Genomic DNA, 24,832 nt, shown 5'->3' with positions numbered 1-24,832 from the left:
AATTATACCGACCATCACTGATCTATAAAATTAAAATCAGAGTAAAACATCCATGTGGGTGTATACTTATAAAGGCTGTATGTTTCAGCAGAACAATGAAAGTCTGTCAAAATAAAAAATAAAAAAAAGCATTAAATTACTTTGCGAAAAGTACATTTGAAAAAGTGGCATCTGGTGGCAGCTTTATACTCAAATCTCTTCTTTCACTGTTGCACCTGCAGGTTGCATCATAGTGAACACACACCTCTGAGTGTGTATGTGTACATCTGAATTCACGTACAAGTGTTTATGTCTCCCTGTATTTATGTATGAGTGTGTTTAGGGATGTACTTGAACCCATATTCATTGTGTGACAGATGATGTGGCAGCAGTGGGCTAGACAGAGTAAACCCTTTTTTATTTTTTTTTTTTCAATTCCACCCATGTCATTTCTTCTGGGTAATAGTGTGTGTGTGTGTGTGAGTGGGTGTGTGCGTGTCAGTGTGTATCGGCCAGGAGAGGAGCTGATAAGAGCTCTAGGGATATATCTCTGTCCTAACACTCTTTTCCAACAAGGACCATTCTACCAAAAATGGATATCTAACATTGAGAACTTGACCTGATTACATCACATAAGTACCTGTTGCAGTAATAAGCACATGAGCTCTTCCTAGCTGGAGTATTAAAGGAAACACACTAAACTTTAAGAGTGCTTCTGACTTTAAAATATGATTTAGCTGAACTGTGCAACTTTACTGGTCTCACAGTTTAATTAGATTAAGATCATCATGTCCACTATTGGTTTAAATCTAATATCACAAGTACACCACTGCTCCTTAATGTCTTATTTTACATGCAAATACTCCCAAGTCAAAAGTCACCTGCACCTTGTGTTATCAGACATTTACCTTTTAAGGGTTTCTTGTTCCATGGTTAAGTTTATGTCATAATCTTTCTACCAAAAGTGCCTGTTCTCCCAAAATAAAAGCTGTTTTCATGCAGTTAGTTCCCTTAGTTTGAGACATATAAAATGAAACAGGAGGCCACATGCTCTTGCTTTAGAAATTATGTTACATTTTTTAAATTTAGGATAATTTTTTGGTCAAATTTGGATCATTTTTTATGTTAAACATAAAAAAATACCTAATTGGCTATAATAAACATTAAAGGGATTAAAGGATGTTTGCCAAGCTCTGGATTTAATTGTGATTCCTTCCTCTAAATCTAGGGATTAGGTTTACAGTCTAACGAGGCAAAGTAAAAGTGGACACTCACATAAAGTGTGTGGACACTCAAACATTACACCCTTGTGTTCTGTGCAGCTAGAACTGACCACACTCTTCTGAAAGGACTTCACAAAAGAGCTTTAATAGGCAGTTTAGCACCAGGCAGTCGATTTAATATGGAAAAGTACAAAAACACAACTTTTTATGTCAGATGGCAACATTTCTAAAACGATTTAGACAGGGGTGGATCTAGCAATTTTGGGGCCCTAGGTGAACACAAGCATGCGCCCCCTCCCCCACCGTTTTAAACTCTTATTTAGAAAAGACCTTATTGTAACTTCAGTTTTCACATAGTAGTGATGTAAGGATGTCTGGGGCTGGATTAAACAAAATGCACTCATGGCAGAAACTAAAAAAAAAATTGAATCGTATGTATTTCATTTGACCTTATATACTAATTTATTTATTTTTAAATTATGTTTGCATCAAATGCTTTTAATGATTTTAAAAACTTTAAATGTTATTTAGTTAATGCTGTGATAATCTAGTTTAGAAACTTAGAGCCATAGCCACATGCCTGATCATTTTCAGGTTAAAATTTGATGTGATACAAACCAAATATGAATGTTTGGCAATGTTTTTTGTATAGAAATATCCAGGCAGGTTTCAAAATATCTATTTGAAGGCTACAAATGGACATCTTGTAACAAAATCAGAGCTGTTGAATTTATTCAAAGAAAAAAAATACGTGTTCCATTTGTATTTGTATTTTTTTTTTCTTTTCTTTTTAGTCATGTTTACCAAATAAAACCTCATCACTCAGCCAAACCATGTCGTTCATGTGGTGCCAAATGCCAATGTGTTGGAGACTATCAATGTTTTCAGTGTTTAGTGTCTTTTATAGATTATTTCTTTGAGTTAGCATGTTTTTTGGACTGATTGAAGTTGTTAGTTTTGTTTGTCGGTCCCTTACCATCATCAGAAAGCAGGATTAACAGGATTTGTTCTGGTTTTCAGACTAAAAAATGACAGAGAAGACAGGCAGCTCACAATAAAAGTTTGATTATTTTTCTGTGTTTTCCTCATACTAAAGGGCTAGCTCCTTTACTCACTTTAGTGAGTGTGTTAAACCCTTAAAACTCCAAACAGGCAGAATACTGGCTGGTGCAGGAGAAAGAGTTAATTATGTCTTCTTGTAAGGCGATTGCCTAATTTTGCCTAATGATAAAGTCCCACTCTGGATTTAGACTGCTACTTTAAACAGTCAGAGGAATAATTGAAGTAACAAAAGATTGTTTATTTAAAAGTGACAGTGCATTTTAACAAACAGTACAAGAACAAAACATCACCTGTCGTGTGATGCTGGCTGAGCAGAGACAGACCCCATAGCTAACAAATAGCAACTAAACTGGGATTTCTCATCTCCTGCATTATCTGTTTAACATGAGCATAGAGAAGTGCTTTAAAGGGAGCTTACTTTGATCAGGGATCATGGAGCAGGTCAAATTAAATCACTGTTATTTGTACAGCATTTTACACACAACACAGTTGATCCAAAGTGCTTTGTAGTGTTCATACAAAACAACATTAAAAGAATGACAGGAAACACAGAAGAAAAGCAGTAAATTTTAAAGGTAATAAAAAAGTGTGGTTAGAAACAAAAAGTAGGATTTTAAGATTGACTCTGTGTGTGACAGGTATCCAGAGTAGGGAGGAAAGAATGGGTGTTATGTGTTCTGTCTTTTTGATCTTGTGAGAATTCCTGCTGCTGTTTTGGACGAGTCCAAGATAAATAGGAGTGTGTGACGGGATGAGGTGTAACATCTCATCCAAATACCTTGTATGCTTGTTCAACAAAATCCAGTTGTTTTTCCAGCTCTGTCACTTTTTCTTACAAGCTTGTAGCAAATGGAACGCACTCAACTTGGATGTGACGCAATTCCCAGCTTCACCATCCGTGTTCTGCATGCATCAGACGTAGCTGAATGATGACTCAGGGCAACATTTGGAGATTTTATAAAACATCTGTACATATTTATGATTTTTTCATGGCACAGGTTTGGAGCCAGCACACAAAAGACGTATTCTGAGAGGTTTCAAAGACAAATGGAACCATAGTGTGGCTCGCAAATCAAGACAGACACACAGACACGCCGGCAACTATAGCGGTGAGATATCCTGCAGTGTCTCTTTCGGCTTTACTGCAGCTCCAATACTGTTAAAAGGTCACTGTGGTTAAATGCCTTACCTCGTATGCATATTTGCACTAATTCATGTAATCTTAAATAGTTTTATCTTCCTCACATAAATCTGGTCAAATCCTTGCATATTTTATACTTCTCTTCATGTCTAGTTGCATTCTTGCACCCTACCTGTGATCCGTACAATACCTTAAACCAGTGCTGTAAGGTGTGACAAATTTACACTAAATTGAAGATTGATAAAGATGTTTTTATTGCATTAATTTTAATTTAGTTTAGCACACAGCTCTGCAGCCTTTCCTAGAATTGAACCTTGAGATATTTATAAAACTAAGAACTTTTAACACTTTGTTACAAGAAATATGAGACACTGCAAACAGACACACCTGTTTTAAAGGGGTTATAGAGCTACAGGTTTGTGATTAGTGAAGGCTTCTTTTCTGTTGTATAAATAATGCTCCTCATGCCCATCAACAGCCGCATCATCCACTCATTTCTTTCCAGTGGCACTACTTCATGCTCTATCCCTAAATCTTTGGCATTTGATGCTTTTCTTGAGGAGCAGATTGGTCTAGTCGGGGTTTTATTTGCAAAGGATACTGGGTTGTGTTTGCCCCTCTGCAGTCCCCGAGAGATTTTCTGAGGCCATCCACTGATGTCTGAGATAAGGCCTTGTGCACACTTCCAAATCCATCCCAAAGCTGCTGGATGGGGTTGATCAAGGTCAGGGTACTCTGATGGCAAAGGCAGTTTTCCACACCAAACTGAGAAAAACAACTCCTGGTGGTCTTTGATGTGTGCACAAGGGTATCATCATGTAGCAGTGTTACAATGATATATTTTATTTAGCAGCCCTTACGTCAAAAGTGACAAACATCACAAGCATACCGTCGGGAAAATAACATGAATTAGTGGCAACAGACGGCTACAGGATCTGACACAGGTGCTGACAGGCAGTGTGCAGAGGCAAAGCACAGGGGCACATGTGTGCAAAGTGATCCTTCTTTTTAATCATCATTATTAACAACAGCATATCCTCATTATCACTGATATTCTAATCAGCTTCAACAACATCAGAGAAAACAATACATCCGCATCATCAGAATCAATATGAACAACCAAGGTGAAAGGCATGTACACATGGACGAGCATTTCATTGTTCATTGTTATACTGCAGCCTGATACCACAGTCGAAGAAAATACCCCATCATGAAGTAAAAACAGAATTTAAAAAATCTTTGCAAATTGATGAAAATAAAAAAAAAATGAAATATCAGATTTCCATGAGTATTCAGACCCTTTGCAAAACACTTGAAATTTAGCTGAGGTTCCTCCCATTCTTCTTGCTCTAAGCTGTGATGATTCTACACCTTTATTGGAGTCCACCTGTGGTAAATTGATCGGACTTGGTTTGAAAAGGCAATCGCCTCTCTATAGGAGACCTCCAGTGGCCTCCATAATTCTCAAATGGAAGAAGTTTTGCACAATCAGGATTATTCTAAGAGCTGGTCCCCCAAACTGAGCAATAATGGGAGAGGGGTTTGGTAAGAGAGGTGACCAAGAACCCGATGGGCGCCCTGACCGAGCTCCAGAGATCTTGTGTGGAGATGGAACAAAGTTCCACAAGGACAACCATCACCAGGGGCGTAGCTAGCCAGAAAGAATATTACACAGGGCCCCCCTTAATGGGCTAGCCAAGCAACAACTGTTGCATCATTTTATCTATGCATTTTAATGCATTTTTAAACCACAGTTTCCCCATTTATGAGCAATACTTTTACTGAGGTTGAATTAAATTTACTTACATTATTTCACAGTGCTGGATTGCACCATTTGGATATTTCTCTGATAGGAGCAGGGGCTTTATGCTATATGATACAAATTTCAGTCTGTTGACCGATTTATTTAATCTCTTTCTATTCAATAATGACACCAATTACTGAGAAATAAAAAAATAAAGACTACTTTCATTGCCGGCTTCTAAAGCGCCCCTTCAACTGTGAGTCTGGGTAATCAGTACCCCCCCCCCCCCCCCCCCGCCGTGCTACACCCATGACCATCACTGCAGCCCTCTGCTGATCCCAAGTTGAAGCAAGTTGCAAGAAGCTAACTTGAATTTCAACTTAACTTGAGTTAAGTGAACTTACCTCAGTTGTTTGATACCACTTGAAGAATCTTTTTAAAGTTTCCACCATGTTTTCTAACATTCATGCCACTCAAGGTAGGCCAACACAAGTGACAAGTGACAATAGCAGCAGGGTGCACACTGCACCAGGAAGTCCTGTTCCATCGTGTCCAGCACACCATCCATTGTGTATTGTTATTGGTCCACAGACAGGACTTTTCTGACTGAGTGGGTAACTTCTCTTATGGTGCAAAACTGTCCAACACACAAAGGCATTCTGAGAAATCTCTGCAAATTAAGGGGTGATTGTCATATGATTTGAGTTTAATGACAAAAACACCTGGGATGACTGAGTACTGTTTACTTAAAAGAAAAAAGTGTTCTGTCACCACAGATAAAATAGAGCCGAAGTAGCTACTTTGAGTTTTTAAGTTAACACAGCTCTTTTTTTTAAACAACCTTCATCTGTTTGCTCTTACATCGCAGGACTGTTACATGAAACAGCACAACAGCCAATCAAGAAGCAAGCTGGCCGAATGAGGAAGCACAACAAACACAGCCAATGGCAAACATGAAGCAAAAAGTTAGGTGGATGTCAGAAATGGAGAACTGACTTGTTGATTTGTGGCAACAACATGAGTGATTATACAACATGTCGTGTAAAAAAACGCAACTGAAATAATCTTTTAGTTAAATTTGTCATTAGATGTCCCCATGTGTGGGATGTCACACATCAAATAAACCAGTTAAGATCCTAAAATAGTTTTTAGTGTGTGCCAGGCTTATGGATGCGGTCTCTGCATTGGGACACAGCTTCGGCTGGGCTGTTGATTACATCAAAATGATCATATTCATTCCAGAGTCTCAAAACGGGGATCATGCTGACTGTCATCTTCTATTCATGGTTCACCTGTTATTGATAAATGAGTCATAAAACCCTTTTTCAAAAAACAGAAACTATCCCTTTAATCTATAATGGCATTATTTCATTTAATTAGTGGAAGTAACACTTCTAACCCCATGTGGGCCACACCAAAGAAAAGCCTATCTCCTCTCCGCACACTGTACTTGGCTGTGGAAGGTAGTGGACATTCATAAGTCCCTCTGATCCTCTTGATTAAAGAAATCCCTCCAAGCTTCCAAAACCAGAGAGACAGTGTGTGTTAGAGGTGGCACTGAGCTCATTCATTTGTGGATGTTATATTACGCCTCAGTGGATTGACCTCTGACTTTGTGCGAGCTGTCCTCGCTCTCGCTGGCCCTCCCTCTCTCTGGTTCTCTCCTGGCACATCCTCAATACTAAGCCTCAACCATCGGCGCTACAGAGAATTAATGAATTATAAATCCCCTTGGATACATTAACTAGACCCACTTTATATGCCAGGACTCAAATTACATCAATATACGCTTTCTGCATTTGTAAATGCCTATCAATTATGGATGTGATGTCATTACCCAAGCAATATCTGTCATGAATGAGCAATATGTGTCATGCATTAGTGTTGACTCATCTTGAGATTGTACCACCAGCCTGGATTTAAACCACTTGAGGGCAGCAGTACAAGGTGTTGATATGTTTGATATGTTGTCATGCTGAAGCAAATGGCTTAGACTTTAGACTTCTGTTGATTATTTCCACTTCCAGTAGAAATTCAGCATCAGGAAACTTTTGAAATCACACTTTTTGGCATCTTTACAATGTCACACATCAAGTGTTTAGTGGATTCACCTTTAGTTACAATCACAGCACTGACTCAGGCTTGTACATTTGAACACTGCAATTTTACAGATCAAAGAACTTTCTTCCACTTGACCATGAAGTCTCCCACGTGCCTTTTGGTGAACCTAAGTTGAGTTTTCTTCACTTTAACCGAGGTGATGTTCTATTTACCGAAAGCCAGGGTGCGCCACCAGGGGCCAGTACGCCTAGGCTTCCACCATTGCCTGCTGCCCTGTCTCCAATGCTCCCTTATGCCTATCCTTTCAGGCGGTTTGCCCACAGGGTGTCAGTTAATCTTATATATAAAATATTATCTCACAGACCATCATAGCATGTAACCTAAAATACTATTTTATCAGAGCTAATTTGTCCAAATCTTATATTTTTTGCTTTTTTACAGCATGCATTAACATTTCAGTGATTCAGAGTCAGTGATTAACACAATACAGTGTAAATGATTGTTTTGACTGAAGCTCTTGCAGTTAAATTGAATTGAGTTTTTATTTTCTTTCCGTTGCAGTGATCGGTTTGTAAAAATACACAATAACGCGCATATAACAAAAATCTTTATAAACAAGACTGCGGGTATTTGCAGCACTTCCTTCGTTGAAACAAACATCATGTGGGCATGACCTGTCACATGATTCTTATGTGTCCCTAAATCACTGACTCACTCTATAATGTAATAAATTATTACACTATTAGTAGAAAAATATTTTTCTTGCTTCAAAATGTAACAAAGTTATAGCAACTTAATAAAAATGTTATAAGCTATTACAAAATGTGTTAACTACTCAGCATTGCTACATTATCAACCAGTTTGAGTGTTTGTGATTTTTTTATTTTTTATTTTTTTGTTACATTATGCACCGTTGTTACATTATCAGCTCTTACAGGGACAGATAGCAAAAAAAGGAGTAGTTAGGGCAAGTGGCATCATGTATGTACAACAACCAAATGCATCTTTAATTTTAATGTTGATATAAGAAGCAAATAACATGCAAGAAAAGTGAGAGCTGCAGCTAGATCTAGTTAATAAGCCAGCAGATGTACCTTCAGCTAACTGTCAAGAACAGAGAGCAGCTTGACTGCAGCATACGTAGAGGGAGTTTAGTCATAGCCAGGAGAACATTTTAATAGATTGGTATGTTTAATGGACAGAAAATACACACACTTTTACCGTAGAGGAAAAAAAAGAAGACGTGAGATGATGATTAAAAGTAATGGAATTATCAGTCCTGCATGGATGTTTTAATTGGAAGATTTTTTATTCCCATGGATGACAGCAATGGGTCATAGTGAGGGTAACATGTCATCTTCAAAAGTTGTGCTCTTATATCTGTTTCTCAGTGTGATGTAAACAGAGATGAGTTGAAATTTAGTTCCTTTCCAGTTTTTGTAGATGTGCATTATAGATAACACCTGTTACCTTTTGTTCAAAGTAAATATGACTGAATTCAAGGTAATGGACTGAAAACAGGGCCCTAGTGTGTCGTGGGTATCTACTGAGGGGAGATGTTCTGAAATAGGACAAAAAAAATAAGACAATAAAAAGAGAAAATTAACAAAAACCTCAAAAATCCAGGGTGCCATGTCCAACAGGGCATCTATGACTCCCCTCTGACTGGGCCCGGACCTGAGATTAGGGGTGGAGATCCAGACCCAACCCTGTCTCAGACTGAAGCAGGGGATCTAACATGTAACCTGCTCTTGATGCTAGAATGTTAGGCCCACCATTTTTGAATGTTTTGATCAAAAGAAATAAAAAAAGCTAAGTAACGAGATAAAATCAGATTATCAAAATGTGGTTTAAAAGTGGATAAACCTCCAGTTTGTGTTGTTCAAAATCTCAGAGAGGGACAGGCATAACTTTGATCCCAAAAATTCATCATCCCCTTGTTAAGGTGAGTGCAGATCCACGGATTTGGTGTTTCATCCAATCAGGTTACTAAAAGTATTGATGTCATGGCCTGTGCTGCTTTGATTTACTCTGTGCTATTTTTTTCTTGCAAGTCCTCCAACTTCATTAAAGTGCAACTTTGAAATACCTGGGACACCCTTCAAAATTTCTACAGCTTAAAAAGCAACCTAACAACCTGAGCCTTTGAAGTTTTCACATGTTAACTTCAAAGCAGTCCCTCTGTTTAGTTTTAAGACATTCACTACACTCTTGCATTGAAATTGCCTCTAAAATTTCAGTCTGCTACCTCTCTGTCTCACTCACTGTCTCCCTTTGTCTCTCAGCCCTCCCCTCTGATGCAGAAATCCATCGTGTTGTAAATGAAGCTGTGAGGATCGATGCTGCAGGCAGGGTAATGCCGGAGCGCTGCCACCAGTGTATTGCTACAATGATCTAGTGGTTAAAAACACATTCACAAACAGAGGGGGGAAGATAGATCAGAGCCAGCAGCACGCCCACATTGCTCTCGCTGGAGACATCATCAAATTAAACAACAACTATGATGTGTTTCTGCTCTGTGCCCTCGCTACACAACACCACCATGTCTTCTCCAACACACACCCCGCTTTTTCTCTCTCCTTCTATTGACAAGAACATCCACAGGGCGAGATTTATAATGGAATGCATGACATGATTTGTTTTGAGTTTCCTATGAAGGCCAATTAGTTTAACAAGAACGAGACAAATCTGGTTTGACAAAAGTTTGTGTCAGGGTATGAGAAACATATCCACTGGGAGATTTTGGTTAGCTGAAAGCAAGCTTTGGAGCCACTCGATACACACACCTGAACACACGTTTTATGCCTGGAGGGCTACAGGGCTCAGGGCACTGGCATCTACCATCTACCATTGACCACTATGTGGAGCTGCAGCACAGGCTTTTATTTATTTATTTATTACAGCAGAAAAACGTCAATGTTCATTTTATCTGAAAGTGTCAAATCCACAAATGTGGGGTAGAGAGGTTGTCTTGCAATTTGAAGATTGTGGGTTTGATCCCTTCCCCTGCAGTAATATGTCCATATGTCCTTGGGCAAGACACCCCAACTTGCTCCTACGGCTGCACCAGTGGTTTATAAATGCATATAATATATAATCCTACATTTCCCACAATTCTTGCGCATTGTTTACATTTTTCTGTCATGGTGTCCTAAACTGACGACGAGGAAGAGGAGCTGCTCTGCCTGCTGGCTTTGCAAAGCAATAAAATTAAGAGACAGTGGTACGGCCATTAAACGCCACAGGAGACGAGGAAGGGGGGTATGCTATGTTGGTGAAGGACATGCCAAGTACTGATGTGGAAAAACATTTTCAATACTTCTGAATGACACGTGAAAAGTTTGATGATCTAGTTGGGCACCTAGCCCCACTCCTTCTCCACTCTGGTGCTCACCTGTCAACACTGCACAGAGGACGGCAGTCGCTCTGAGAGTTCTCGCTCTGCAGGTCCGTGTCACATTTAATGCGGGTCGATGTGAAAAATACATGCCGAGCAGTGTTTGTGTGACACTAGTACGCGGAGCAGAGGGCAGAGTGGTCGTAAAATTTGAGCTTCCTCGCACGGGCCTTGCGGACGTCCGCTTTGAGTCCGCGTGGACCTCCGTGGAGTCCATTTTGTGTATGTTCCGCCCGAGTATGTTTGGGCCTTTACACGCTACTTTCTCATGCCAAGGTTTGCTAGATAATTTGTATTAATTTTCTTAAAGTATGTTTAAATGACCTCTTTGTTTAATCTGTTCCTCTTCCTTTAGGTCTTATACATTATTGAAATAGTCTTAAGACAATTAAATCACTTATAAATTAATCTGTTTTCGTTTTTATTCAAAGCACTGCCTTTTTGTTAAAGCACTTTAAATTCATAAGTGGACAAATCATATTCTCTTTAATTGACTTTAACAATTTTAATTTTTCTTACATTTTATCTAGAGATCCGGGCGTAGGGGAGCTCTTTTAAACCAATGTTAATTTCGTTGACTAAAACTATGAATAAAAATGTTCGTCTACAGCCTTTCTTTCCATGATGAAACTAGACTAAGACTTGCCAAAGATAGATGATGATGATGATGACTGAAACTCACCAAAGGTAAGTTTAGTTTTCCCCAAGATCAGTAAAACTAGACTAAAATGTAATTATGTTTTTGTAGGACATTAAAAATCCGTGATATTTTCCCACTGTGGGTAAATCTGTCAAAAAACAATGGATCTGTATCTCTTCTGACTCAGCTGTAGGAAGCAGGAACTCCAGGTTTGGCAGAGTGCATTGAACACACCACCATGACCTGGTACCAGATTTAGATAAGAAAATAAATGTTATATAAGACAAAACTGTGAAGATTTTTTCTGAACTACTAGACTACAATGTTTTTGACTAGACTTAAACTAAAAAGTGTAGAAATGACTAAAATATTACTAAAATTAAACATAGCTGCCAAAATTAACACAGCTTTAAACTACTTTTATCAAAACATTGATGAAATACCTGTTCTTTACAGGTCTTCAACAAATAAAATATTTTAATTATTTTCTATTAATTCAATTAATTAAAGGTCTTATCTTTTTAAGTTGATCCTCTTGTAATGGGCCAATATTAACAAATTAACATGAATTTTCAAGCAACTTATATAGAAATTTGTCATCTCATTTCTAAAAGGTTACTTGGTAAAATACCACCTAGATACCAGAGAACTGCTACAATATTATGAGGAATTACTCAATAGTTAATACATTGTTACGAGGTAAATACTTTCTTAATATTACCAAGTTATATTTTGGCAAAATAATAACGTTTTGCTTGATATTACCACCTTATTCTTGAGAAAATCCCCAAAAATTACTAGTTATTAGTTAATTAGTAATTAGGGTCCACCAAAATAAAGTGCTATCAAAAAGTGCTATACAAGCTCCAGTCCATTTACCATTTTGGCAACTGTGTTGTTTTTGGACGAGCTAAACCTGTGCAACTGAGAGTAAAAGATAACATCCAGTCCATGGAGCATGTGCAGTATCAATATATAGATATTTACAAAGTTCTCATATGGTAGGACTAAGTATTTTTTAACAAAGTGTTGTTACTAAATGAGTTCTTTAATACCATCAGTGCTCCTCTTACTGTTTTCAGTCGTTCCCTGTCTTTACTGTGCTGACGGCTTTCCGACAGTGAAGCCCAATCAGAAACAGGCACAGCAGTGGCACACACATAAAGACTCAACACACTGGAGTGAAAATAACAAAGAAAACACTGCTTATTGGCATTACTTCCCACAAAACAGCAAAGTGCATACATGCTTCTAGCTTCTAACATCATCACAAAGGTTGAAGAAGACTGATATAAGAAGACGCAGTACAAACAAATGTATTCTGCAACACTATCGTTCCATCCGAAGGCAATGAAGGAGTTTCATGGAGCCAAGTCTTTCTGTCAGTATAGATGCTAGCAGTGACATAAGTTCTGTTTTCAAATGTCAAGGCATTTTAACATTCCTTTGGGTGTGTTTTTGTACTTCTATTTATTTTGGCTCCACCAGTGATGGATTGGCCGTATGAACTTGGGTGATGTTTGTTGTTTTGCCTGATCACTCTGTTAGATGCAGGAGAACGACCACATTTTCATCTGGAATGTGTTGTTTTATTTGATTATTCTCTTAACATATTTTAAACAAAATGGAGATAGTGAGAGAGCTCTCAGTGGAGACTTGAGGAAGGCGATTAGGTACAGCTATGGAGTGAGAATAACTGCATCATCCATCCATCCGGACTGATATATATATGTTATGACCAGCAATGCACACACATTGGCTCTTCCTCTCTACTAAGTTCTCTGTTCCTCTCTCCATGACCTAAAGCCCTTATCCTGTTCATGGTTGCAGGGGGCTGGATCTAATCCCAGCTATGATTAGGCAACAGGTGGGTACACCCTGGACGGGTAAATCACAAGGCTGACAAACAAGCAGGGATGCTCTCACTCATGGTCAGTTGTCATCACCAATCAATCTAATGGAAGGCTCTTTCCTGGGACTCCAACCAGGAATCTTCTTGCTGTGAAAGAACAGCACAAATCCCTGTGCAGCCTGCTCAGTTCATTATAAAGTATAATTACTGTCCGTGTCTGTGTGCACTTGCAGTGTGAAGTTTGACACTGCTAACAAGTGTTATGCTTTAATGAGTGACCATTTTAACGCGTGACCTTCAGCCACATTTGTCTATGATTGCTGCCAACCATACTCATGAAGGCCTCTTCTTTATTTTTATCAAAATTAAATCATCAGATATGTCTTTAATGAAAACTAATTAAAGAATGGTTGTTCCCATTCACGCTTTTTGATTTACAGAGTTTATTAAGGTTTTATTTTTGCCAGATGTGTCAAAACACTGATGTGAACTTTGACCTCCTTACTGCTCCAGGTTAAACCATGACCCATTTTGTCTTTAGGTTAGTTAGCTAAGTAGCATCTTGCTGTCCTACTATTCAAAGTGTGGCGTCTGTTTCCTTATACCACACAATGACCTTTAGGGCTAAATGCGACAGTGCCTGATGTTTTCATCTGAAAGGGAATGAAGCAAATGAGTTAAAAGTTTAAAATATCCAACAACTTTATACCACTCAGAAACAATAACCTTGACATAATTTGCTGTCTTGTTTTTTCTGTTGAACGTTCACCTTTTCCCCTTTTTCACTTTGCTCAATTTTTCATTTCTTAAACTCAACAACCACAGTCATTCTCAGCAGTCCTTGGATGGCGTCCAAGAATAAATGATTCCTCCAAAGTCTTTCACACATTGGAGATCTCTCTTTTTGCATCTTTCACCCCACTCAGTTCTTCAAAGTGACCCCTTTGTCTCATCCCTCCTTATTTCCTTTGGGATTAATGTCACTCTACCCTCTTTTTCCGTGTCGCCACAGCGATGGTCTGGATTATGGAGACTCTTCATCCTTACGGTACACAGCACACAGAGGCACAGATGTTCACACAAACATGCATCTATGAGTGAGTAATCATGGGTGTGCAAACAACAGATGAGGAAGACTCCTATAATGTTTTCATGCAAGTTATTTACCTGCACGGTTATATTTTCAACTACACACAGTTTCCAGAGATGTGTTGTTCACTAACGAGCTGGTCCGCAAAGCCGTCTCTTTCCACAAACATGGGCCATTATAAGGCCGAATCCTTTTTTCCTGCTTTATTTTTTTTTCTTTTTGTTGTACTTAACAAGACCGCTCAGCTAGAGGCACACCACAAGTGTTTGATGGTAAAGGGTTGATATTTCATATCAGGGATATCATATGGCCAAGCCAGTGAGCAGGTTTCATCTGTCCAAAACATGTTTTAGAGGGAGGGGACATGTTGGAAAAAATATTTAAAGGTATAAAAAGTATTCAACCCTTTAGATGTTATTGGTTTTATAAATCAACCATGGTCACTATATATTTTAGACAAAATTTACAAAGCAGTCTTTAATGTCAAAGTGGAAACAGATTGCTAAAGTAATTTCAATTAAACAAAAATCTAAATGTTAAATAAGTGACTGCTTAAATATTCATCCCTTTTAAAATGAATGACCTAATTCTACAGAAGTCTAGCCAACTGGTGCTAGTAGTCCCACAATTAGTGTAATAGGGATCACCCATAGACTAGAGAAAGAATTGGACAAACCACGTGTGACGTCAGCCATCTGCTTACAATAGGAGGCCTTAAACAGCTCTTGAAGCCAATCCGTGGAGATTTCAATATTGTAATCCCAGTCTCAACCGAACTTTGGATCGACCTAATGGTCCGCCCACTAAGCGCGACTTCCTGTCAGCTTGCTAGCTAGCATCCTGGTTGGCAGAAACACAACCTCTGCCTGTTGAGCTATCTGTCAATCAAATGAGACTCGCCAATCAGCGCGAAGTGAGGTTTATCCTAAATATAATCCAAATGATCCAAGCAAGCAATTTACCACCCGTACAGTGAGAGAGAGCACAACAAGACATTAGCTAATGAGACATGTTTGGTATTTTGAACCAGGCTTTAAACCAGTTTATTTCTAGTGTAAAAACCTGCTGTTTAACAGGTGTCCAGACCGGACCTCCGGTGTTCCTGCAGTCAGCCTCAAGTGGACACTCGGGGTATTGCAATTTTTTGCACTTCTGCATTGGCTTCATTTTTCAGGAGTGGAGGTTGCTGCTTGGATCCCCTGAGTGCAGTGCATGGGTCTCAAGTGACTGTATAAAGACACTTGTGTCTGGAAGGTCCAGTCACTGGTAAATCAGTATTCCTGGCTACCATTACACCATGAAGACAAAAGAACACTTGAAGCACCTCAGAGGAAAGGCTATTGAAAAGTATAAGTCAGGGGATGGATACAAGAAAATTGCCAGGCACTGAACATCCCCCAGAGTTCAATTAAATGCATCAAGGAATGGAGGGAATATGGCACATCTATCTAGATCAGGGCGGCCTGACAAATTGAGTGACCGTGCAAGAAGGAGACTAGTGAGAGACCACCCAGACACCTATGACCACTCTGGAGGAGTTACAAGCTTCAGCAGCTGAGATGTCAGGGACTATGCATACAACAACTGTTGCTCAGGTTTTTCACCAGTCAAAGCTTTAGTGGAGAGTGGTAAAGATAAAGACACTGTTGAAGAAAACTCATATTCGATCTTCAAAAGAAAAGGCATGTGGGAGACTCCGTAGTCAAGTGGATGAAAATTCTTTGGTCTGATGAGACAAAAATGGTGCTTTTTAGCCATCAGACAAGACACTATGGCGTACACCAAATACTGCACATCACCACAAACGCACTATTCCAGCTGTGAAGCAAAGTAGTGGCAGCATCATGCTGTGAGGATGCTTCTTGGCAGCTAACCCTGGAAAGCTTGGTTGAGGATAAAATGAATGCAGCAACATATAGGGAAATGCTGGAGTCTGTCTGAAAGAGAACTACTGATTTTTTTAAATAAATGTTCTGTTTGTGTTGTTTGGTCTCTGTATGTTGTCTGATTTCATCTATATTTTTTTATTTACATTATGTACAGCCTGATGTAGACTTCAATATGTATACCATCAGCTTGCTGGGGATTATAGATGGAAATTAGCCTATAGATAAACTCTCGCACACTTACATGTCCATTTACATGTACGTGTAATGGGAAATCTTTCTCTTGCTAGAGATATGAATCATTTGGCTCAGCTCAGTAATAAGAGCCGATCCTTGGATCCCAAATGGCCCTTCAGTTTGGTACCTGTAGGGCTGGTTGTGGGATTGATTCCTGGTCCTGGCACTGGTTGGTGTTTCTCCTACTCTCTTCTCATATTTTCTTTCTCTCTCAGCTGTCCCACTGAATGAAGGCAAAAGCAATCTTGCCCCCCGCCCTAAAAAAAAGAACTTTAAATGGAACTAGCTGGTCCCTGAAAAACTCATTACTTGGTTGCTTACACCACAAGGCTAATTTGTTTACTAGTATATCAGCAATTCCATTAAAAGCAGATTTATGAAAAAATTAGGGAGAAAAGCAGTTAAAGGGGAATTGCAAGCCTCTTAGCTCTGTACAAGACCTTTCAAGACCCTTGTCCCCCTTTGAGGCCTGCAGGATTTTCCCTGATTACTTTAATTGTAAATTAAATGTTCAGAGTGCATACATTTGTCCTAAATTGAAGCTTTTTATTACAAAATGCTGAATGAGAAACTCCAGACCCTCTAGTCCTAACAAACCTAACAAACCAATCTGAATATCAAGCAAATAGTGATGGAAGTGTGCAAGGCTTTAAGATATTGACCCTCTGTCTCCTGCTGGATAGATAAGATCCCTCACCCTTGCTCCCATTGGCTTTGATTAAAAGCAGCGCTTACAAAAACACCTTCACAGCTGTTAACTGTTCTGTGAAGACGCTTTTAAGGGCCCCTAGTTATATAATCATCAGAGAAAGCAAGTGTTTTTTCCATTATCTCATAATTCCTGTTTTTTTTTTTTAGTTTAACAGGAGGCTGACCAGCAGGGATTGGTGCCATGAACAGACCTTATCACACCCGGGGTCCTAGAGTGTCTGAGAGCATACTGGGCATTAAGAACACAAGACTTTGACTAGAGCCATGGTCTGATCCTTGTCTCAAATCCACTGAGCAGCAGAGTCAACAGGCGATGGGAGCAGCGATAGCCAACTACTGGGAGTGTCAACAGGCCACTCGGCTCTGGATAAAAGCTCTGTTTGTTTGGGGAGCTTGATCCCCTCTCTATTCATCTGGTCTTGGCCTTTCTTCAACACTATTTCGGACCCTTGGCTGAACAGCACAGATTATGTCTGATCTCACAGGTATTTCAGGTCAGCATCATCCCACTGCTGGAAAATAAGGCTCCTATTCTCACCCCCTGTACTCTACCTCAGTCACACTCGCTCTCCCACTCTCCTTCATTCAGTGATTTTCATCCCCTCCTATGCCTCGTGCCGACCTTGCTGATTAACATTTTCGACGCAAATGTGTGTTGTTCCAACAACACAGAGTGGCGAGTGCTTGAGATGTAATTAGAATTAAGGATATTGATCGCACCAGGCCAGGCGGTGGTGTTATAAATAATAGCCAGCATGAATAAGTGAAAGCGATAGGTGAGCTCTTGGTGATTTATGTACGGACTCCCGTGGTCCGCAGCATAAATCACCAACAGCCATGTTCTTATTGAGTTATGAAGCCCCGATTGCAGCAGAATAATGGCCAACTCTGTGTCTTGTGCTCATCTGCTCAATCCATAAGATAACACCCTTGAACCGATAGGCAAACACGGTTGGAAACTGTTGTACGAATCAGTCTGTGGAATGGTATTGTATTAATCAGGCTTTGTGTCCTTGTAACATAAAGGTCCACAGATAGAAAGCGAAAGTGTCTGTGGGTTATTTTAGCATTAATTAGAAGCTGAAATACATTCAATGTTATTCCCAAAAGATATTTCATTGAAATAACTTTTACGAGTGATCTAATGCTGTGTTTTAGCAGGTTAACCATCCAACAGCATGAGCTTGGTCCAGCTGCAGTTGCCTGTTTCGTTTTGCCGGCCACTTTATTAGGTACTCCTGTTCAATTGCTCGCTCCAACAGAAATAACCAGCTAATCACATGGCATCAATTCAATGCATTTAGGCATGTAGACATGGTCAAGATGGCTTGCTGAAGTTCAAACCAAGCATCAGAATGGGGATGAAAAAGGATTTAAACGACTTTGAAAGTACATAGCATGGTTGTTGGTGGTGGACAGATAAACCTGCTGAACTACTGGGATTTTCACACACAACCATCTCTAGGATTTACAGAAAATGGACAGAAAATATCAAGTGATATAAATTAGGGCTGTCACGATATCAAATTTTCACTTCACGATTATCGTGTGCAAAAAATGTCACGATAATGATATTATCACAATATCAATACAAATTTAAATAAAAATGGGACAATCTATCAAATTTATCTTTAAATTTATTTTTGTTGTGTTCTCTCGTTTGGCAGATGAATTACACTCAAAATACCTAAGGAGGTACTGAGACACTATGAAAACAGTAACTGTACAACTGCATATAAAAAGTGCAATTACACTCGATAGCTAGTTAAAAGGTAACCAGATGAACTGATAAACAGAAAATCCACAAGGTGCAACATCTGCTAAATCTTTAAAATTAAATGAAACAAAATCATTTGTGGATAGCAGGGGACACAGCATTTGTGTGCAACTAAAGAATGACAACTAATAACTGTGGAATAATCCAATGTCTACTGAACAATCCCTGGCATATTTTTCTTTTTCTGTTTCCATTCTGTTTCCAAACTGTGTCGCAGTCGCACTGGATCATTTACACGATATTATTATATGTACATTTTTGACATGATATGGAAATTTTATTTTTTAATATCATGATTATCGTCAATATCAGTATATCGCTGCAGCCCTAATATAAATGCCTTGTTGATGAGTAGAGTCAGAGTAGAGTGGGCAGACTGGTTCAAGAAGATAGAACGTAACAGTTACTCAAATAACCACTCATTACAACCAACCTGCACAGAATACCATCTCTGAATGCACAACATATCAAACACTGAAGCAGATGGGCTACAGCAGCAGAAGACAACACTAGGTCCTACACCTGTCAGCTAAGAACAGGAAACTGAGGCTACAATTTGTCTGGGCTCACCAAAATTGGACAATAGAAGATTGGAAAAATGTTGCCTGGTCTAAAGAGTCTCATTTTCAGCTGTGACTTTCAGATGGTAGTGCCAGAATTTGGCATAAACAACATAAAAGCATGGATCAATCCTGCCTTGTATCAATGGTTCAGGCAGGTGGTAGTGGTGTAATGGTGTGGGAGATATTTTTTTGGCACACTTTGGGCCACTTAGTACCAACTGAGCATCTTTTAAATGCCAGAGCTTACCTGAATATTGTTGCTGTCCATCCCTTTATACCACAGTGTACCCATCTTCTGATGGCTACTTCCAGCAGGATAATGCACCATGTCACAAATCATTTCAAACTGGTTTCTTCAACATTACAACAAGTTCACTGTACTCCAATAGCCTCCACGGTCTCCAGATCACAATCCAATAGAGCATCTTTGGGATCTGGTGGAATGGGAGATTCTCATCCATGGATTTGCAGCTGACAAATCTGCAGCAACTGTGTGATGCTATTATGTGAATATGGACTAAAATCTATGAGGAATGTTTCCAACACATTGCTGAAACTATGCCACCAAGAATTGAGGCAGTTCTGAAGGGAAAATGAGGTCCAACTCGGTACTAGCAAGGTGTACCTAATAAAGTGAGCACTGTTACATTGCTCCAGTTATGCATGTCTGTGTCTTTGGTCCCAGCACTTACAGACTTAGAGACAAGACTTAACAAATACAGAAATGTATGTAATCCATAGAGGCTGAATCTGTTTTCCAAGCTTCCTTTCAACAACTTTTAATTTTTAAAGATTTTTACATTGCTGCATCTTTTGACAGAGATAACTTCCTGAAATATCTCAAATATTGTTTAGACTATTATCATACTTAATCCACACATCTTCCTTGACTTTGATAATGCCTCACTTTTTATTCAGCGCCACCATGAGGTTCACATTAGCACTTTTGAATAAGTTTTAATCTATGGGCAAACATGAATAACATAGCTCAAAGGTCAAGTTTTAAAAGGGGTCTACTGGTTGAATTTTGTAACAGAAAGACAACGTTGTATTGATAAAGCTTGTTTCTGTGGCTTATCCTCACATTGAAAACATTTAAAAATAAAGAAAAGGCTCGAACTTGTAAAAGTTGAAGTGTTCGAATGACTCCCACCACCAGATTCTTCCCCTTACAGAATCTGTCAGTACCACTGTGGCCAAATAAACCTTCACTATTCCAAGGTTGGAGACGGCCCTCTGAGCTCATTCAGACAATCTTACCAGCCTAAAGCAAGAAGTAGTGAAACTACTGTCCCAGTTAGCTTGGATGGTGGAGGTTTATGGTACACATTGAGATACTGTGGAGGACCTGATTTCCTGTTCAAAGTGTCAGAACCTTGGAGTGATCGGTCTCCCCCTGGGTACCAAAGCAATGATCCGAGACAATTCATGGAGATTTATTCAAGAATGCAGCAGGGGACGCTCGATCACATTCCTGCCCTGGGCTGGACAGGGCCGGTCGCAGATTCAGACCCAAACCTGCCAAAGGTCTCATCCTGACAAAGTGTGTTTTCATTGCTACAAAAGAGCATTACAAAAGGAACAGAGGAGCACCAAGGCATTGCCAGTTTTGCAAACAGCACTAAGTGAGGTTATACTAAAATTATACATTTTTTTTTTTCCAAACATGGTGAGTTTCTTTTGACTTATGATGTTTGAAGAAATGTATATCACTCCTGAAATTTCCTGAAATATTAGAGATGCATGGATAAAAGCAAACAGCTAAACAGCTTTCTAAACTGCACTGTAATATTGCAGCCTGTAACATTCATAAACAGAAATTAAGTGTCCATGTGCAAATACAAACAGCCTCTTTTAGGAGTACTAAATAGTGGTCAGCTTGAGCCTAGAAAACCCACCACTGGGATTAGCAGGAGGTGTGTGGCACTCAGTGCTGATAACGTTTACATGTTTGAGTCTGACATTCTGGCTTCACTGCCGTGTGTTACTCAGAAAAGTGTCAAGACTTATTGAAGATTCTTCAATCCCCAGGTAACAGGAGGCTGACCTGACATGTTTGCTAAATTTTCTAACTGAAAGAAATGTACTACTTCAGGAATGGATCACATGCCAGTCACATAATACAACACCACCTGGAGTTAAAATAGGTAGAGCAATGGTCAACAACTGCTGACTAACACTGGCAATTAAAAATAAGGTTTTACCGTCTGCTTCATGTTAAAGGAGAGGAGTCTAGCTGCAGACTTTATAATTCTACTTTATTCATAAATGAGGTGTGGCAGTTACATTCATGAAATAACCTCATTGCAAACATAACAGACCAAGCAACATTTCATAAATAAAACAGAAAAAAGGTCAGAAGTCTAATACAGGATCAAATTATGTGTGGATGTAGTACATGAATGGTGACTTGATTTAGCTAAAGCTAACATAGCCATGCTAGCTACTTAATTAACATTACTCCATAAGCCAATGTAGCTAAGATAGCTTAAGCAATGTTGGCTATAGCAAATGTAGCTCATGCTAATGTAACTACATAGATTTCGTAGCTTATGTAGCTGCTTTGTGAGATAAACTTTAACTATGTTATCAGTGTAAGCTACATAAAAAAATAAAATTATGATGGACAAAGGTTAAAGAGCCAACATGTGCAAACATGATTAACACAACATTAACTAGTATTTCTTTTTTAACATGCAGTTCAGTCTAAAAGTGGCAGATAAAAGCGGTGAATTTGGGCTGAGTAAAAAGAAAATAAGGCAGATTCCAGCACAGCTGAAGTCTCTTAGTCCTGCTGACAACAAATCTGCACTTAGCTTAACCATGTACAGAAAGCAGCTTAACCCGAGCCAGATATTAACGATGTGAATTATTTAGCAAGTTATAAAACAGAGACATTTTTGTGATTCTCAACAAACCCCTCTGAAACACAAACTACATAAACTGGCAGCAGGGATCATATTTAACCCGCTAAAGGTTTAGACAGCAATTACAATCTTGTTATTTCTCTGGACAAACTCTTGTGTTTACAGTTGGCAGGAATCTAGTTAGAGGCCGTGCAGTTTGTACTGCATCCTTCACACCCTCCTCCTAAGTGACACTAAGCCTCAGCAACAAGGGAGGCTTTTTAACAGGGCCCATGAACAGCCATTACCCTGAGTCTCTTAAGTGCTGTCGGTATGGTGCGCTGACAGATCAGTATCCCCCCTCTGCTACTGCGTCTCTGCGATCGGCAGGGAGAGGGAGATTTCATCCAAACTGATCAAGCACGGGGAGGAGAACAAACAGCGCTTTAGACAACACACATTACAAGCAAACATGCACCACAACAGAGGAGCGCTTTTGGGCAAGTGTGGCTGTGTGTTTTTGTGTGGGTTTGCTGATGGTGATGTTATCTGTCTTTAGTATGAGGCACTGTCTTTCTGCTCTGAACAAACACAGCAGTGCAGGCCGGCTTAGGTCAGTGTCAAAAGCTCCCCTCCATCTTACATTCACAATGCGTTCCAATGACATACGCACACTTCTTTGAGCACACACTCGAGTACTGAGTTGCCTCCCCTCAGTACGCCGGCTCTCTGGTGCAGTAGAGAGAGAGAAAATCTTTCCTTAGAAACACTTGAGGAGAAAATATTTTAGCCCAAGAGAACAACGGGGGCTGCAGAAATTGATTTTGATTTGAAAGTGGCGGCAAATAATGGGGCTTGGAGCGCATCCCTGAATTTGAATCTGTTTCTCATTCCAGGATGTAAATGCCCTACATGAAGACTCCTGAGAGGTAAACAGGTTTAAATTCCTACACACAGCAACACCTGCGCTGTGCAAATGTACACACAGATACACAATTTAGAACTTGCAAATATGGATGTGGATATGGTACCTGCACTACACATGTGGGGCTTATTTTTCTTTTGTGATGACCCTTGAATCTGGACGTACCGCCCTGATTGTTGGGTGGTAAACCGAGTCTTAAATCAGGCCTAGCATGTGGCCAGCCTTACAGAGCTTCTTGCTCAGAGAATGCCTTTTGTCTCTCAAATATGGACCTGAATCCTTGAATTCTGTTTGCTATAATTACACAAAATAACCAACCAATTGTCTGTTCTGTGTCGGTAAGAGACTCTGGGACTCTACAGTGTACCTGTGTTGTATTTTGCAGTCCCCACCACCTTTGTTGTCTTCTTCTGTGTTTATCCATTCATTCATTCTCATCTGTGTGATTCCCTGCCAGAGAGCTGGCTGGACATTGTCTCGCCCGAGTTTTTATCTATTTCCATCATTTAATTGATCTAAATATTTAGTGTACATTTTTGTTATCCAGATTATTTTGCTGTATTTTGCTGGCTCTTGGCATATTGATATCATTTAACTGTCCTGAAGGACCATATTTCAACTGTACAAATAGGGACACTTTAATTTTATCACAAAGCCTCATGTATGAGCTAATTGTATAATTGATTGCTGTCGGGCAATTACTGCTGATATACAAATTCCTATTTTCAGGAATAGAAAAAACTGCTGCATTTTTCAAACACACACTGAAGTTTCATGGTCAGCATCATCCATGTCTGTACAGGTTCTTTGCAGATGACGTCACGCAGAAGCAGAGAACAATTCTTTAGAGCAGGGGTAATCAACTAAAATTCAAAGAGGTCCAGTTAGAGAAAATGTATTAAACCAAAGGTCCGGAACATTATAATGTCTAACTTAGGTTAGCGTCTACTCTCTTTGTCTTTCTTTCATTCTTTTCCTTCTTTTCATTTCTTTTTTCTGTCTTCCTCCCATCTGTCTCTCGTATGAATGCAGCAGTTCAATGTTTAACACTATGAATGCAGACCGTTCATTGGCTGAGTAGCATCACGTGAGATGGCGTAATTGCATGCAATTAGTCTGTGCATTTCTTGATCTGCAAAACCAGTACCGTAAATCCTAGAATAGCTGCGCCAGTTAAAATAGAAGCGCTCTGTCAAATTTAAAGTTCCCTTTTAATCTAATGGTTGTAGGTCTGGGTCCAGGTCCGTATCAGATGGCATCTGGGTCCGGACCCGGACCGCAGTCTGCCGGTTAGTGACCCCTGCTTTAGAGGAAATGACTATTTCTTAATAGAGAAACATTACTGGAAAAGCCATGGTTTGGTCTGTTTACAACTATGCCAAGTGTTGAAAGTGCAAAAAATATAAACACTCTTCATTCTTAGGCTACTTTGGTAAAAAAGAGAAAAAAAACTCACAGAGAAACGTTTCTCTGAGAGTCCGTACACAGTGGCACACAACACTTATGTATGGCCTTTTCCACAAAACCAGTGTTACCAGTTTGGATTTTTGAACGTGGATTAACTAACGACAAAGGACGGATGAAAGGAAACTGGCACTCAAACAGGAAGAAGCTACTGCAGCTAACATAAAAGAACAGTTTCGTAGAACAGGCTCATTCATGAACGGCTCATCTCAGTCTCTCACCACACAAGCTGGT

The sequence above is a fragment of the Cheilinus undulatus genome, linkage group 10 (genome assembly GCF_018320785.1).
Source record: "Cheilinus undulatus linkage group 10, ASM1832078v1, whole genome shotgun sequence".
Taxonomy (NCBI): Eukaryota; Metazoa; Chordata; class Actinopteri; order Labriformes; family Labridae; genus Cheilinus; species Cheilinus undulatus.
The sequence above is the reverse complement of the archived record's forward strand: the minus strand, read 5'-3'. Positions refer to the sequence as shown.